The sequence below is a fragment of the Anastrepha obliqua genome, chromosome 6, assembly GCF_027943255.1.
Source record: "Anastrepha obliqua isolate idAnaObli1 chromosome 6, idAnaObli1_1.0, whole genome shotgun sequence".
Classification (NCBI taxonomy): domain Eukaryota; kingdom Metazoa; phylum Arthropoda; class Insecta; order Diptera; family Tephritidae; genus Anastrepha; species Anastrepha obliqua.
In genome coordinates this window covers 79,081,321-79,098,478 of record NC_072897.1, presented here as the reverse complement: position 1 = coordinate 79,098,478, position 17,158 = coordinate 79,081,321, and the positions used below count along the sequence as shown (strand labels likewise).

General features: G+C 36.6%; 2 pseudogenes; both read right to left on the bottom strand.

Moving 5' to 3' along the window:
• Positions 1–4,884, bottom strand: LOC129250795 (uncharacterized; annotated as a pseudogene).
• Positions 4,885–6,684: 1,800 nt separating this feature from the next.
• LOC129250793 (uncharacterized) lies at positions 6,685–14,040 on the bottom strand (annotated as a pseudogene).
• Positions 14,041–17,158: the final 3,118 nt, after the last annotated feature.

Genomic DNA, 17,158 nt, shown 5'->3' with positions numbered 1-17,158 from the left:
TTATGCGGCGGAGTTCCACTAAAATTGAGGGAGTGTAAAAATTCCACTGGGAATCTTACCTGATCTTGTGAATCTTGTGAAACAATCGTATCAGCGCTGAGATATGTGCGCTCTTGACCAGGTAGCATATCGACTATATCGAGTTTATGATGGCACATTGATCATTTTTTGGACATAATATGGCTCGGTCTTTTAAATTATCAATTTCTATTATTCCATTATTTGGTTGGAAAACCCAGTCAATGAGGTTTCCGTTTTTTAAAAGAATTTGATCAGGAATTTTTACTCTTGATGCATTGTCTTGCCCTTCGCCGTGTCCTATGCGCAAAAGAAAATTACAATAGTCGGGTTCTTGACTACGCATATTGATTGTGAGCTTAAATGATTTAAAAAATTTCCACAAAGAGCAACGTTTTAAACAATTATCAACTATGCCAGTTCGCGTACTTCTCGGTACCACAGGCAAAACTTGCCTAAAGTCTCCACCCAGAATAATAATTTTCCCACCAAAAGGCGTCTCATTTTGGTGAATATCGCGCAAAAGACGATCTAAACACAACAGAGCTCTGCCAGGTACCATGCTAGCTTCATCCCAAATAATAGTTTTTCCTGTCTTTAATGCCTGACCAACTTTAGTGTTTGGTTTTACCAAAGAAACTGACGATTCAGTCAACGGTATGGGAAATTTAAAAACGCTGTGAGCAGTTCGCCCGCCTGGCAACAAAATTGAAGCTATACCTGTCCAAGCTACGGTAATCACTGTTTCTCCAATACCACGAATATAGTGAGTAAGAGTTTTATATAGAAATGTTTTTCCAGAGCCACCAGGTCCATCAATAAAAACAGCTTTAACAGATATGCCCTCATCATTTAGCATTGTACATACTTCGTCAAAAATGTGTTTTTGTTCTCGATTAAGCTGATCTTTTAATGTTTGTGCGCATATCAAATCGACTTCAATGTCAGTTGTTAAAGTTGTAAGGTTGTCTGCAAAAGAAACTTCCGGCAAACCAAAATGTTTTAAAGATGTATTGTGGGAAAGTAAAATTTGATTAATTTCCCGCAACGCCAATATTTCACTTTCTACTACATTATTATCTCTTACAAAATCTTCAATAAAATATTCTTTAAATGTTGTCCAAAGTTCAAGGGGCGAAGTAGGTTCTCCAAACACGCAAATCATGGCAAAAATACGTCTTAACTGTGAGGGCATTTTGAAGGTAGAAACTTCTGTCAAAACAGCAACCCATTTCGAGTTATCCACTAATAGCTTTCGTTTGACGGCCGATTCCCAAAAAGAAGAGAGGAGCTCATTACCAATTGTCAATAAATCATTGTATCATTTAGGATCCTTTATGGAAACTAACAGTAAACGTAATGCAAATCGTTCTCGATCCTTTGGATCGACCGTATAAATTCTGCCTATTGCGTTGGCTAAATTTTTTCTTCTCTGCCACGAACGTGAGCCTTGCTGCCAAGTGTAATGTTCAGGAATTTCTTGGTAAGTCAATGTATTAGCAAAAGTATCTATTGTATTCAGCTTAAAGTACGCAGTAAGTGTAGTGTCTCGGAATTCCGTAATCGCTTCTGCTATAATAGCACTGTCTTCACGAAAGTAAATATTTTGTAAATTTGGAAGGTGTACCGCAAGAGGTTTTACTGTGTGTGATTTTTCCTGCATTGGAAATTCAAAAAGTCTCCAACACGCTTCTGGTGCGCTTACATACCTAGCATCTACAAAAGTCGTTATCTCATCAAAATTAATGCAGTTACTAACAGGTTGTTCAATGATCTGAATACTTGCACAATCATATCCTTTATAGATATATTTATGTAGGTACTTAACACTTTTGATTGAAGAACATATTTCAACATTGATGTGAGCGGCATATTTTTTTGTTAAGTATTTATTATATGGTACGATCCATCGATTATCTAATTCAATTTGGTTTTGATTGACTCGAACTAAAACTTTGCTCCCGTCATCGCGGCGACGATACTGGGGATACCCATTGACATCTTGCAAAGTAACTTCTTGAAATAGTTTTGGATATTTTTTTGTGCATTCTCCAGATTCAGACATGCAAGGCGATGAAGAATTAAGTGGGCCACATTTTCTAGTTCTGCTTGACGCATAACATAATCGTGTAAGCCAGCATATGTTTCAACTCGAAGCTGATGTTGGTGATTACGCAAAAACGCCAACCTTGCACCCTCTATTCTAACGTACTGATCAACTAAATATTGTTGCCAAAGTTTACCTGAAGCATGAAGTAAGCTGAAACCTCGAATCGCCATTCGATATCCAACGAATTGCAACTGTGTGACCCTGAACCTGCAACTTGTTCTGTATTCTTGCTCATGTAGTTGTGCTTCGTCGTATCGTGGCTCACCATAGGGAAATAAAAGAGGGTAAACCAAGGGATCGCAAAATCTATGTAAAGTTGAAATCGTGGTGCAATACTGTGTTTCTAAGCTGTGAGAAAATACTCTTAAATCACGGCTTGCCGGTGGTTCACCATCCTCAGTTGTGAAAACGGCTGCAATTTCAGAGCAGTTAGGCAAATTATAACGCCGATTCGCATGACTACTGAAGAAAATCACCACTTTGTGCGGAACTCGATTTGCCTGTCGTGCCCTCTATTCCTCCTCGCGTTCAACTTGTGCCATAAATTTATACTGACGGGCTAAGGGATTCACGGTTGATATCATCTCGTGTAGGCATTTCATCAAGGAACTATCGCAATTTGCATTCCTTTGTAGTCGAATGTCAGTGGCTTGGTCAGTATCAAGTATATAAAGCTGTGCGTATAATGAGTTTGAATCATTATTAGCATGAAGAGGACCCACTCGATGGTAAATTGATCCATGTATCCGAAAACAATAAGGGCCACGTCCTGGTGGCCACGTCCTCTACAATTTTAGCTTCAAAAGATGCAAATCCGAATGAGCTATTTATTTGTCTTATATTCTCTAAGTAATGGGACCGGAAAGAGTTCAAATTATTTTCAAAAACCCTTTCCAAAAAATCAGGTACGCGAGGTATCGGTATCTGCACTTTCCCACCGTGGCAGCATGTAAGGAATTGATTTCTTCCCTATAAAAAATTTTTCTTTATCAAGTTTACCAAAGTTTTTCACATTTAAAATGTTTAGCATTGCAATGCAAACATATACTGGTTAAACCACCAAGCGTGTTATATTCTGCATTAAATGCTGGATCTAGAGCTTTTTTGTATGTACTTGTGCTTGCATGAATACGGACCTAAAAAACATGAAATCGTTTAAAACATATATTATATGAAGCGGAAGCAAAGAAATATAAGTTTTCAACAAAAACCGATTTAAGCGCACAACCACTTTGTTAAAACTCTATCTTATTTGAAGGATAGACATGTACTCTTTTCTAGTACGACACATCGCGTGCCAAATGCCAAAAGGGCGTTTACAGCAAGTAGATGGATCCATGCCAAAAGCGTATCAAATAAAAAACTAATTTGTCTCTCTATCTTCATTTTTTAAAACTATTTAAAATTTTGAGTTTTGCAAAAAGGATCAAGCGGACACAAAATTTTTAAATACATACATACGTTTAATTATTGTAGATCAATTGTACCATATATGAACGAAAACAAAAGTGGATCCTTCTACCAATCATATCCAATACGTGACGTTTCAAACATTTATCACTTACTTACCTGCTCTATTCCTCCACTTAAAGTAGGAACTCTTCTACGAACTCTTCTTGGGCGTCCTCTAGGCATATTTTAAAATTAAATATGTATGTACTTTTTTCTCAAAATAAATTCTATTTTGCGTCTGCCCAAAACTCTTACTAATTTGCACTGTTACCGTTGTTTTAAGTGAACTGCGTATATTTGTGTGTCAACCCGCTTTGCATAGACATCGCTGTTATCAATATGAAAATTTTGATAACTTTACACGCAAATATTTCATGAACTAATTAACCAATTTTAATTTTTATAATTTTCCGGAAATATGCTCATCAAAACCTTTCTTTTGATATATAATATATTTCATATCTGTACATATTGTAGTTAAGTTAGAATAAGCGCCATGTTTTAAAATAATACTATAGACTAGTATGTAACCCCCGAAAATCGGGTGGGCTTTTTTCCCACGGAAAGTAAACAGTATATGTGACACTTTTATATATTAAAAGTTATGATGATTAGAAAAGTGTATATTTTTATTCATATGTAATACCTATGTAAGAACTTATGCATGCCTATAACATTTTTAAAATTTTGTTCAGTTAAATGAGTAATTTTCTTTTTTAAATTACTTCATTATAAACTACATTCAACGTGAAGTTTTCGTTATTGCCCATTTGAACGCGTATATTTTCTCAGGATCTAACCCGGCTTAACGCAACATAAAGTTGGCCGTGGGCAAAGCAATCCTCCTTTAAATGAAGCGCCACCCTTGATAATGTTTGCCCCTGGGCCTTATTTATAGTTATGGCGAAGGCTATTATAATTGGAAATTGGCGACGCTTCAACGTAAAGGGAGGTGTGGTTTCGCTCGGCTGCAAATTTATACGAGGCAATAGAAATCGCCTTCCCTGAGCCTCTCCGCATAACACTTCCGCGTGCAAGCAATTCGGATGCATTTCTTTTACGATAAGTCGTGTGCCATTCACCAATCCATCTGCTGGGCTTAAATTGCGAATCAACATTATCACTGTTCCAATTTTCAATTGAAGCTTATGCGGCGGAGTTCCACTAAAATTGAGGGAGTGTAAAAATTCCACTGGGAATCTTACCTGATCTTGTGAATCTTGTGAAACAATCGTATCAGCGCTGAGATATGTGCGCTCTTGACCAGGTAGCATATCGACTATATCGAGTTTATGATGGCACATTGATCATTTTTTGGACATAATATGGCTCGGTCTTTTAAATTATCAATTTCTATTATTCCATTATTTGGTTGGAAAACCCAGTCAATGAGGTTTCCGTTTTTTAAAAGAATTTGATCAGGAATTTTTACTCTTGATGCATTGTCTTGCCCTTCGCCGTGTCCTATGCGCAAAAGAAAATTACAATAGTCGGGTTCTTGACTACGCATATTGATTGTGAGCTTAAATGATTTAAAAAATTTCCACAAAGAGCAACGTTTTAAACAATTATCAACTCTGCCAGTTCGCGTACTTCTCGGTACCACAGGCAAAACTTGCCTAAAGTCTCCACCCAGAATAATAATTTTCCCACCAAAAGGCGTCTCATTTTGGTGAATATCGCGCAAAAGACGATCTAAACACAACAGAGCTCTGCCAGGTACCATGCTAGCTTCATCCCAAATAATAGCTTTTGCTGCCTTTAATGCCTGACCAACTTTAGTGTTTGGTTTTACCAAAGAAACTGACGATTCAGTCAACGGTATGGGAAATTTAAAAACGCTGTGAGCAGTTCGCCCGCCTGGCAACAAAATTGAAGCTATACCTGTCCAAGCTACGGTAATCACTGTTTCTCCAATACCACGAATATAGTGAGTAAGAGTTTTATATAGAAATGTTTTTCCAGAGCCACCAGGTCCATCAATAAAAACAGCTTTAACAGATATGCCCTCATCATTTAGCATTGTACATACTTCGTCAAAAATGTGTTTTTGTTCTCGATTAAGCTGATCTTTTAATGTTTGTGCGCATATCAAATCGACTTCAATGTCAGTTGTTAAAGTTGTAAGGTTGTCTGCAAAAGAAACTTCCGGCAAACCAAAATGTTTTAAAGATGTATTGTGGGAAAGTAAAATTTGATTAATTTCCCGCAACGCCAATATTTCACTTTCTACTACATTATTATCTCTTACAAAATCTTCAATAAAATATTCTTTAAATGTTGTCCAAAGTTCAAGGGGCGAAGTAGGTTCTCCAAACACGCAAATCATGGCAAAAATACGTCTTAACTGTGAGGGCATTTTGAAGGTAGAAACTTCTGTCAAAACAGCAACCCATTCCGAGTTATCCACTAATAGCTGACGGCCGATTCCCAAAAAGAAGAGAGGAGCTCATTACCAATTGTCAATAAATCATTGTATCATTTAGGATCCTTTATGGAAACTAACAGTAAACGTAATGCAAATCGTTCTCGATCCTTTGGATCGACCGTATAAATTCTGCCTATTGCGTTGGCTAAATTTTTTCTTCTCTGCCACGAACGTGAGCCTTGCTGCCAAGTGTAATGTTCAGGAATTTCTTGGTAAGTCAATGTATTAGCAAAAGTATCTATTGTATTCAGCTTAAAGTACGCAGTAAGTGTAGTGTCTCGGAATTCCGTAATCGCTTCTGCTATAATAGCACTGTCTTCACGAAAGTAAATATTTTGTAAATTTGGAAGGTGTACCGCAAGAGGTTTTACTGTGTGTGATTTTTCCTGCATTGGAAATTCAAAAAGTCTCCAACACGCTTCTGGTGCGCTTACATACCTAGCATCTACAAAAGTCGTTATCTCATCAAAATTAATGCAGTTACTAACAGGTTGTTCAATGATCTGAATACTTGCACAATCATATCCTTTATAGATATATTTATGTAGGTACTTAACACTTTTGATTGAAGAACATATTTCAACATTGATGTGAGCGGCATATTTTTTTGTTAAGTATTTATTATATGGTACGATCCATCGATTATCTAATTCAATTTGGTTTTGATTGACTCGAACTAAAACTTTGCTCCCGTCATCGCGGCGACGATACTGGGGATACCCATTGACATCTTGCAAAGTAACTTCTTGAAATAGTTTTGGATATTTTTTTGTGCATTCTCCAGATTCAGACATGCAAGGCGATGAAGAATTAAGTGGGCCACATTTTCTAGTTCTGCTTGACGCATAACATAATCGTGTAAGCCAGCATATGTTTCAACTCGAAGCTGATGTTGGTGATTACGCAAAAACGCCAACCTTGCACCCTCTATTCTAACGTACTGATCAACTAAATCTTGTTGCCAAAGTTTACCTGAAGCATGAAGTAAGCTGAAACCTTCCCGAATCGCCATTCGATATCCAACGAATTGCAACTGTGTGACCCTGAACCTGCGACTTGTTCTGTATTCTTGCTCATGTAGTAGTGCTTCGTCGTATCCTGGCTCACCATAGGGAAATAAAAGAGGGTAAACCAAGGGATCGCAAAATCTATGTAAAGTTGAAATCGTGGTGCAATACTGTGTTTCTAAGCTGTGAGAAAATACTCTTAAATCACGGCTTGCCGGTGGTTCACCATCCTCAGTTGTGAAAACGGCTGCAATTTCAGAGCAGTTAGGCAAATTATAACGCCGATTCGCATGACTACTGAAGAAAATCATGCTCACTTTGTGCGGAACTCGATTTGCCTGTCGTGCCCTCTGTTCCTCCTCGCGTTCAACTTGTGCCATAAATTTATACTGACGGGCTAAGGGATTCACGGTTGATATCATCTCGTGTAGGCATTTCATCAAGGAACTATCGCAATTTGCATTCCTTTGTAGTCGAATGTCAGTGGCTTGGTCAGTATCAAGTATATAAAGCTGTGCGTATAATGAGTTTGAATCATTATTAGCATGAAGAGGACCCACTCGATGGTAAATTGATCCATGTATCCGAAAACAATAAGGGCCACGTCCTGGTGGCCACGTCCTCTACAATTTTAGCTTCAAAAGATGCAAAAGCGAATGAGCTATTTATTTGTCTTATATTCTCTAAGTAATGGGACCGGAAAGAGTTCAAATTATTTTCAAAAACCCTTTCCAAAAAATCAGGTACGCGAGGTATCGGTATCTGCAGTTTCCCACCGTGGCAGCATGTAAGGAATTGATTTCTTCCCTATAAAAAATTTTTCTTTATCAAGTTTACCAAAGTTTTTCAATAATGGAAAGTTACCTTTTCACATTTAAAATGTTTAGCATTGCAATGCAAACATATACTGGTTAAACCACCAAGTGTGTTATATTCTGCATTAAATGCTGGATCTAGAGCTTTTCTGTATGTACTTGTGCTTGCATGAATACGGACCTAAAAAACATGAAATCGTTTAAAACATATATTATATGAAGCGGAAGCAAAGAGATGTAAGTTTTCAACAAAAACCGATTTAAGCGCACAACCACTTTGTTAAAACTCTATCTTATTTGAAGGATAGACATGTACTCTTTTCTAGTACGACACATCGCGTGCCAAATGCCAAAAGGGCGTTTACAGCAAGTAGATGGATCCATGCCAAAAGCGTATCAAAAAAAAACTAATTTGTCTCTCTCTCTCTTCATTTTTTAAAACTATTTAAAATTTTGAGTTTTGCAAAAAGAATCAAGCGGACACAAAATTTTTAAATACATACATACGTTTATATATTGTAGATCAATTGTACCATATATGAACGAAAAGCAAAGTGGATGCTTCTACCAATCATATCCAATACGTGACGTTTCAAACATTTATCACCTACTTACCTGCTCTATTCCTCCACTTAAAGTAGGAACTCTTCTACGAGCTCTTCTTGGGCGTCCTCTAGGCATATTTTAAAATTAAATATGTATGTATGTACTTTTTTCTCAAAATAAATTCTATTTTGCGTATGCCCAAAACTCTATCTAATTTGCACTGTTTAATTTGCACTGTCTAATTTGCACTGTTACCGTTGTTTTAAGTGAACTGACAAATTTCAAGTAAATTGTCAATTTATACCACATCATGGCAATACCATCACAACAAAATTTTGAAAAAAATTCGCAGCAACCGTTGGGACTATGTTCATGAATACATATGTATTTATTAGTAAGGATAACAAAACAAAACAATTATTGAGAATCCAAATGTATACAATGCTGTGCTCATTAGAAAGAGAGCTAAACAAAGCAAACGTACTCATATATACATATGCGTTTGTGTGTCATCCCGCTTTGCATAGACATCGCTGTTATCAATATGAAAATTTTGATAACTTTACACGCAAATATTTCATGAACAAATTAACCAATTTTAATTTTTATAATTTTCCGGAAATATGCTCATCAAAACCTTTCTTTTGATATATAATATATTTCATATCTGTGCATATTGTAGTTAAGTCAGAATAAGCGCCATGTTTTAAAATAATAAAATAATACTATAGAAGAAGATAAAACAAGAAGATTATTGCGATCACAACAAAATTCTGAAAAAAATTCACAGCAACCGTTGGGACTATGTTCATGAATACATATGTATTTATTAGTAAGGATAACAAAGCAAAACAATTATTGAGAATCCAAATGTATACAATGCTGTGCTCATTAGAAAGGGAGCTAAACAAAGCAAACGTACTCATATACATACATATATGCGTATATTTGTGTGTCAACCCGCTTTGCATAGACATCGCTGTTATCAATATGAAAATTTTGATAACTTTACACGCAAATATTTCATGAACTAATTAACCAATTTTAATTTTTATAATTTTCCGGAAATATGCTTATCAAAACCTTTCTTTTGATATATATTTCATATCTGTACGTGTTGTAGTTTAGTCAGAATAAGCGCCATGTTTTAAAATAATACTATAGATTATATTATATTAATTTTTATCGGTATGGGAAATTTAAAAACGCTGTGAGCAGTTCGCCCGCCTGGCAACAAAATTGAAGCTATACCTGTCCAAGCTACGGTAATCACTGTTTCTCCAATACCACGAATATAGTGAGTAAGAGTTTTATATAGAAATGTTTTTCCAGAGCCACCAGGTCCATCAATAAAAACAGCTTTAACAGATATGCCCTCATCATTTAGCATTGTACATACTTCGTCAAAAATGTGTTTTTGTTCTCGATTAAGCTGATCTTTTAATGTTTGTGCGCATATCAAATCGACTTCAATGTCAGTTGTTAAAGTTGTAAGGTTGTCTGCAAAAGAAACTTCCGGCAAACCAAAATGTTTTAAAGATGTATTGTGGGAAAGTATTGTAAAATTTGATTAATTTCCCGCAACGCCAATATTCACTTTCTACTACATTATTATCTCTTACAAAATCTTCAATAAAATATTCTTTAAATGTTGTCCAAAGTTCAAGGGGCGAAGTAGGTTCTCCAAACACGCAAATCATGGCAAAAATACGTCTTAACTGTGAGGGCATTTTGAAGGTAGAAACTTCTGTCAAAACAGCAACCCATTCCGAGTTATCCACTAATAGCTTTCGTTTGACGGCGGAAGTCGTTATCTCATCAAAATTAATGCAGTTAATATACTAACAGGTTGTTCAATGATCTGAGTACTTGCACAATCATTTATAGATATATTTATGTAGGTACTTAACACTTTTGATTGAAGAACATATTTCAACATTGATGTGAGCGGCGTATTTTTTTGTTAAGTATTTATTATATGGTACGATCCATCGATTATCTAATTCAATTTGGTTTTGATTGACTCGAACTAAAACTTTGCTCCCGTCATCGCGGCGACGATACTGGGGATACCCATTGACATCTTGCAAAGTAACTTCTTGAAATAGTTTTGGATATTTTTTTGTGCATTCTCCAGATTCAGACATGCAAGGCGATGAAGGATTAAGTGGGCCACATGGACCATGCACCATACATTTTAAAACAATTTCATGAAGTTCAGGCTCAGTTTTATTCGGAATTTCAGCACAAACAGCCAAGTCTATAATAGAGGCATCAATAATGGCATCTGCATCATGAAGATCAACCAAAATATGTGCATGCGGTAGACCTCTTTTTTGAAATTCTATTATGTATAGAAAATATTTCACCCTTCTAAATACATGCTTTTTTGAAATATCATTTAAAAGATCTTTTAGTTTTTGCTTAAAAACTCGCGCTATTAGCTCAGGACGCATTTGCGGTACTTGATACTGTTCAATGTTTTGAGTTATCTCAGGCCATTTTGGATTAGAGGTAAAAGTTATGAAAAGTGACGGCTTTCCATGTTTTCTAACAATAGCCATGGCATCTTGGTAATGCATATTCATATTGCGAGGTGAGCCTGGAAAACTGGAAGGCAGAACGACAATGCGACCAGGGCGTGCATTTTCTAGTTCTGCTTGACGCATAACATAATCGTGTAAGCCAGCATATGTTTCAACTCGAAGCTGATGTTGGTGATTACGCAAAAACGCCAACCTTGCACCCTCTATTCTAACGTACTGATCAACTAAATATTGTTGCCAAAGTTTACCTGAAGCATGAAGTAAGCTGAAACCTCGAATCGCCATTCGATATCCAACGAATTGCAACTGTGTGACCCTGAACCTGCGACTTGTTCTGTATTCTTGCTCATGTAGTAGTGCTTCGTCGTATCGTGGCTCACCATAGGGAAATAAAAGAGGGTAAACCAAGGGATCGCAAAATCTATGTAAAGTTGAAATCGTGGTGCAATACTGTGTTTCTAAGCTGTGAGAAAATACTCTTAAATCACGGCTTGCCGGTGGTTCACCATCCTCAGTTGTGAAAACGGCTGCAATTTCAGAGCAGTTAGGCAAATTATAACGCCGATTCGCATGACTACTGAAGAAAATCACCACTTTGTGCGGAACTCGATTTGCCTGTCGTGCCCTCTATTCCTCCTCGCGTTCAACTTGTGCCATAAATTTATACTGACGGGCTAAGGGATTCACGGTTGATATCATCTCGTGTAGGCATTTCATCAAGGAACTATCGCAATTTGCATTCCTTTGTAGTCGAATGTCAGTGGCTTTGTCAGTATCAAGTATATAAAGCTGTGCGTATAATGAGTTTGAATCATTATTAGCATGAAGAGGACCCACTCGATGGTAAATTGATCCATGTATCCGAAAACAATAAGGGCCACGTCCTGGTGGCCACGTCCTCTACAATTTTAGCTTCAAAAGATGCAAAAGCGAATGAGCTATTTATTTGTCTTATATTCTCTAAGTAATGGGACCGGAAAGAGTTCAAATTATTTTCAAAAACACTTTCCAAAAAATCAGGTACGCGAGGTATCGGTATCTGCACTTTCCCACCGTGGCAGCATGTAAGGAATTGATTTCTTCCCTATAAAAAATTTTTCTTTATCAAGTTTACCAAAGTTTTTCAATAATGGAAAGTTACCTTTTCACATTTAAAATGTTTAGCATTGCAATGCAAACATATACTGGTTAAACCACCAAGCGTGTTATATTCTGCATTAAATGCTGGATCTAGAGCTTTTTTGTATGTACTTGTGCTTGCATGAATACGGACCTAAAAAACATGAAATCGTTTAAAACATATATTATATGAAGCGGAAGCAAAGAAATATAAGTTTTCAACAAAAACCGATTTAAGCGCACAACCACTTTGTTAAAACTCTATCTTATTTGAAGGATAGACATGTACTCTTTTCTAGTACGACACATCGCGTGCCAAATGCCAAAAGGGCGTTTACAGCAAGTAGATGGATCCATGCCAAAAGCGTATCAAATAAAAAACTAATTTGTCTCTCTATCTTCATTTTTTAAAACTATTTAAAATTTTGAGTTTTGCAAAAAGGATCAAGCGGACACAAAATTTTTAAATACATACATACGTTTATATATTGTAGATCAATTGTACCATATATGAACGAAAACAAAAGTGGATCCTTCTACCAATCATATCCAATACGTGACGTTTCAAACATTTATCACTTACTTACCTGCTCTATTCCTCCACTTAAAGTAGGAACTCTTCTACGAACTCTTCTTGGGCGTCCTCTAGGCATATTTTAAAATTAAATATGTATGTACTTTTTTCTCAAAATAAATTCTATTTTGCGTCTGCCCAAAACTCTTACTAATTTGCACTGTTACCGTTGTTTTAACTGAACTGACAAATTTCAAGTAAATTGTCAATTTATACCACATCATGGCAATACCATCACAACAAAATTTTGAAAAAAATTCGCAGCAACCGTTGGGACTATGTTCATGAATACATATGTATTTATTAGTAAGGATAACAAAACAAAACAATTATTGAGAATCCAAATGTATACAATGCTGTGCTCATTAGAAAGAGAGCTAAACAAAGCAAACGTACTCATATACATATATGCGTATATTTGTGTGTCAACCCGCTTTGCATAGACATCGCTGTTATCAATATGAAAATTTTGATAACTTTACACGCAAATATTTCATGAACTAATTAACCAATTTTAATTTTTATAATTTTCCGGAAATATGCTCATCAAAACCTTTCTTTTGATATATAATATATTTCATATCTGTACATATTGTAGTTAAGTTAGAATAAGCGCCATGTTTTAAAATAATACTATAGACTAGTATGTAACCCCCGAAAATCGGGTGGGCTTTTTTCCCACGGAAAGTAAACAGCATATGTGACACTTTTATATATTAAAAGTTATGATGATTAGAAAAGTGTATATTTTTATTCATATGTAATACCTATGTAAGAACTTATGCATGCCTATAACATTTTTAAAATTTTGTTCAGTTAAATGAGTAATTTTCTTTTTTAAATTACTTCATTATAAACTACATTCAACGTGAAGTTTTCGTTATTGCCCATTTGAACGCGTATATTTTCTCAGGATCTAACCCGGCTTAACGCAACATAAAGTTGGCCGTGGGCAAAGCAATCCTCCTTTAAATGAAGCGCCACCCTTGATAATGTTTGCCCCTGGGCCTTATTTATAGTTATGGCGAAGGCTATTATAATTGGAAATTGGCGACGCTTCAACGTAAAGGGAAGTGTGGTTTCGCTCGGCTGCAAATTTATACGAGGCAATAGAAATCGCCTTCCCTGAGCCTCTCCGCATAACACTTCCGCGTGCAAGCAATTCGGATGCATTTCTTTTACGATAAGTCGTGTGCCATTCACCAATTCTTCTGCTGGGCTTAAATTGCGAATCAACATTATCACTGTTCCAATTTTCAATTGAAGCTTATGCGGCGGAGTTCCACTAAAATTGAGGGAGTGTAAAAATTCCACTGGGAATCTTACCTGATCTTGTGAATCTTGTGAAACAATCGTATCAGCGCTGAGATATGTGCGCTCTTGACCAGGTAGCATATCGACTATATCGAGTTTATGATGGCACATTGATCATTTTTTGGACATAATATGGCTCGGTCTTTTAAATTATCAATTTCTATTATTCCATTATTTGGTTGGAAAACCCAGTCAATGAGGTTTCCGTTTTTTAAAAGAATTTGATCAGGAATTTTTACTCTTGATGCATTGTCTTGCCCTTCGCCGTGTCCTATGCGCAAAAGAAAATTACAATAGTCGGGTTCTTGACTACGCATATTGATTGTGAGCTTAAATGATTTAAAAAATTTCCACAAAGAGCAACGTTTTAAACAATTATCAACTCTGCCAGTTCGCGTACTTCTCGGTACCACAGGCAAAACTTGCCTAAAGTCTCCACCCAGAATAATAATTTTCCCACCAAAAGGCGTCTCATTTTGGTGAATATCGCGCAAAAGACGATCTAAACACAACAGAGCTCTGCCAGGTACCATGCTAGCTTCATCCCAAATAATAGCTTTTGCTGCCTTTAATGCCTGACCAACTTTAGTGTTTGGTTTTACCAAAGAAACTGACGATTCAGTCAACGGTATGGGAAATTTAAAAACGCTGTGAGCAGTTCGCCCGCCTGGCAACAAAATTGAAGCTATACCTGTCCAAGCTACGGTAATCACTGTTTCTCCAATACCACGAATATAGTGAGTAAGAGTTTTATATAGAAATGTTTTTCCAGAGCCACCAGGTCCATCAATAAAAACAGCTTTAACAGATATGCCCTCATCATTTAGCATTGTACATACTTCGTCAAAAATGTGTTTTTGTTCTCGATTAAGCTGATCTTTTAATGTTTGTGCGCATATCAAATCGACTTCAATGTCAGTTGTTAAAGTTGTGAGGTTGTCTGCAAAAGAAACTTCCGGCAAACCAAAATGTTTTAAAGATGTATTGTGGGAAAGTATTGTAAAATTTGATTAATTTCCCGCAACGCCAATATTTCACTTTCTACTACATTATTATCTCTTACAAAATCTTCAATAAAATATTCTTTAAATGTTGTCCAAAGTTCAAGGGGCGAAGTAGGTTCTCCAAACACGCAAATCATGGCAAAAATACGTCTTAACTGTGAGGGCATTTTGAAGGTAGAAACTTCTGTCAAAACAGCAACCCATTTCGAGTTATCCACTAATAGCTTTCGTTTGACGGCCGATTCCCAAAAAGAAGAGAGGAGCTCATTACCAATTGTCAATAAATCATTGTATCATTTAGGATCCTTTATGGAAACTAACAGTAAACGTAATGCAAATCGTTCTCGATCCTTTGGATCGACCGTATAAATTCTGCCTATTGCGTTGGCTAAATTTTTTCTTCTCTGCCACGAACGTGAGCCTTGCTGCCAAGTGTAATGTTCAGGAATTTCTTGGTAAGTCAATGTATTAGCAAAAGTATCTATTGTATTCAGCTTAAAGTACGCAGTAAGTGTAGTGTCTCGGAATTCCGTAATCGCTTCTGCTATAATAGCACTGTCTTCACGAAAGTAAATATTTTGTAAATTTGGAAGGTGTACCGCAAGAGGTTTTACTGTGTGTGATTTTTCCTGCATTGGAAATTCAAAAAGTCTCCAACACGCTTCTGGTGCGCTTACATACCTAGCATCTACAAAAGTCGTTATCTCATCAAAATTAATGCAGTTACTAACAGGTTGTTCAATGATCTGAATACTTGCACAATCATATCCTTTATAGATATATTTATGTAGGTACTTAACACTTTTGATTGAAGAACATATTTCAACATTGATGTGAGCGGCATATTTTTTTGTTAAGTATTTATTATATGGTACGATCCATCGATTATCTAATTCAATTTGGTTTTGATTGACTCGAACTAAAACTTTGCTCCCGTCATCGCGGCGACGATACTGAGGATACCCATTGACATCTTGCAAAGTAACTTCTTGAAATAGTTTTGGATATTTTTTTGTGCATTCTCCAGATTCAGACATGCAAGGCGATGAAGAATTAAGTGGGCCACATTTTCTAGTTCTGCTTGACGCATAACATAATCGTGTAAGCCAGCATATGTTTCAACTCGAAGCTGATGTTGGTGGTTACGCAAAAACGCCAACCTTGCACCCTCTATTCTAACGTACGGATCAACTAAATCTTGTTGCCAAAGTTTACCTGAAGCATGAAGTAAGCTGAAACCTTCCCGAATCGCCATTCGATATCCAACGAATTGCAACTGTGTGACCCTGAACCTGCGACTTGTTCTGTATTCTTGCTCATGTAGTAGTGCTTCGTCGTATCCTGGCTCACCATAGGGAAATATAAGAGGGTAAACCAAGGGATCGCATAATCTATGTAAAGTTGAAATCGTGGTGCAATACTGTGTTTCTAAGCTGTGAGAAAATACTCTTAAATCACGGCTTGCCGGTGGTTCACCATCCTCAGTTGTGAAAACGGCTGCAATTTCAGAGCAGTTAGGCAAATTATAACGCCGATTCGCATGACTACTGAAGAAAATCATGCTCACTTTGTGCGGAACTCGATTTGCCTGTCGTGCCCTCTGTTCCTCCTCGCGTTCAACTTGTGCCATAAATTTATACTGACGGGCTAAGGGATTCACGGTTGATATCATCTCGTGTAGGCATTTCATCAAGGAACTATCGCAATTTGCATTCCTTTGTAGTCGTATGTCAGTGCCTTGGTCAGTATCAAGTATATAAAGCTGTGCGTATAATGAGTTTGAATCATTATTAGCATGAAGAGGACCCACTCGATGGTAAATTGATCCATGTATCCGAAAACAATAAGGGCCACGTCCTGGTGGCCACGTCCTCTACAATTTTAGCTTCAAAAGATGCAAAAGCGAATGAGCTATTTATTTGTCTTATATTCTCTAAGTAATGGGACCGGAAAGAGTTCAAATTATTTTCAAAAACCCTTTCCAAAAAATCAGGTACGCGAGGTATCGGTATCTGCACTTTCCCACCGTGGCAGCATGTAAGGAATTGATTTCTTCCCTATAAAAAATTTTTCTTTATCAAGTTTACCAAAGTTTTTCAATAATGGAAAGTTACCTTTTCACATTTAAAATGTTTAGCATTGCAATGCAAACATATACTGGTTAAACCACCAAGTGTGTTATATTCTGCATTAAATGCTGGATCTAGAGCTTTTTTGTATGTACT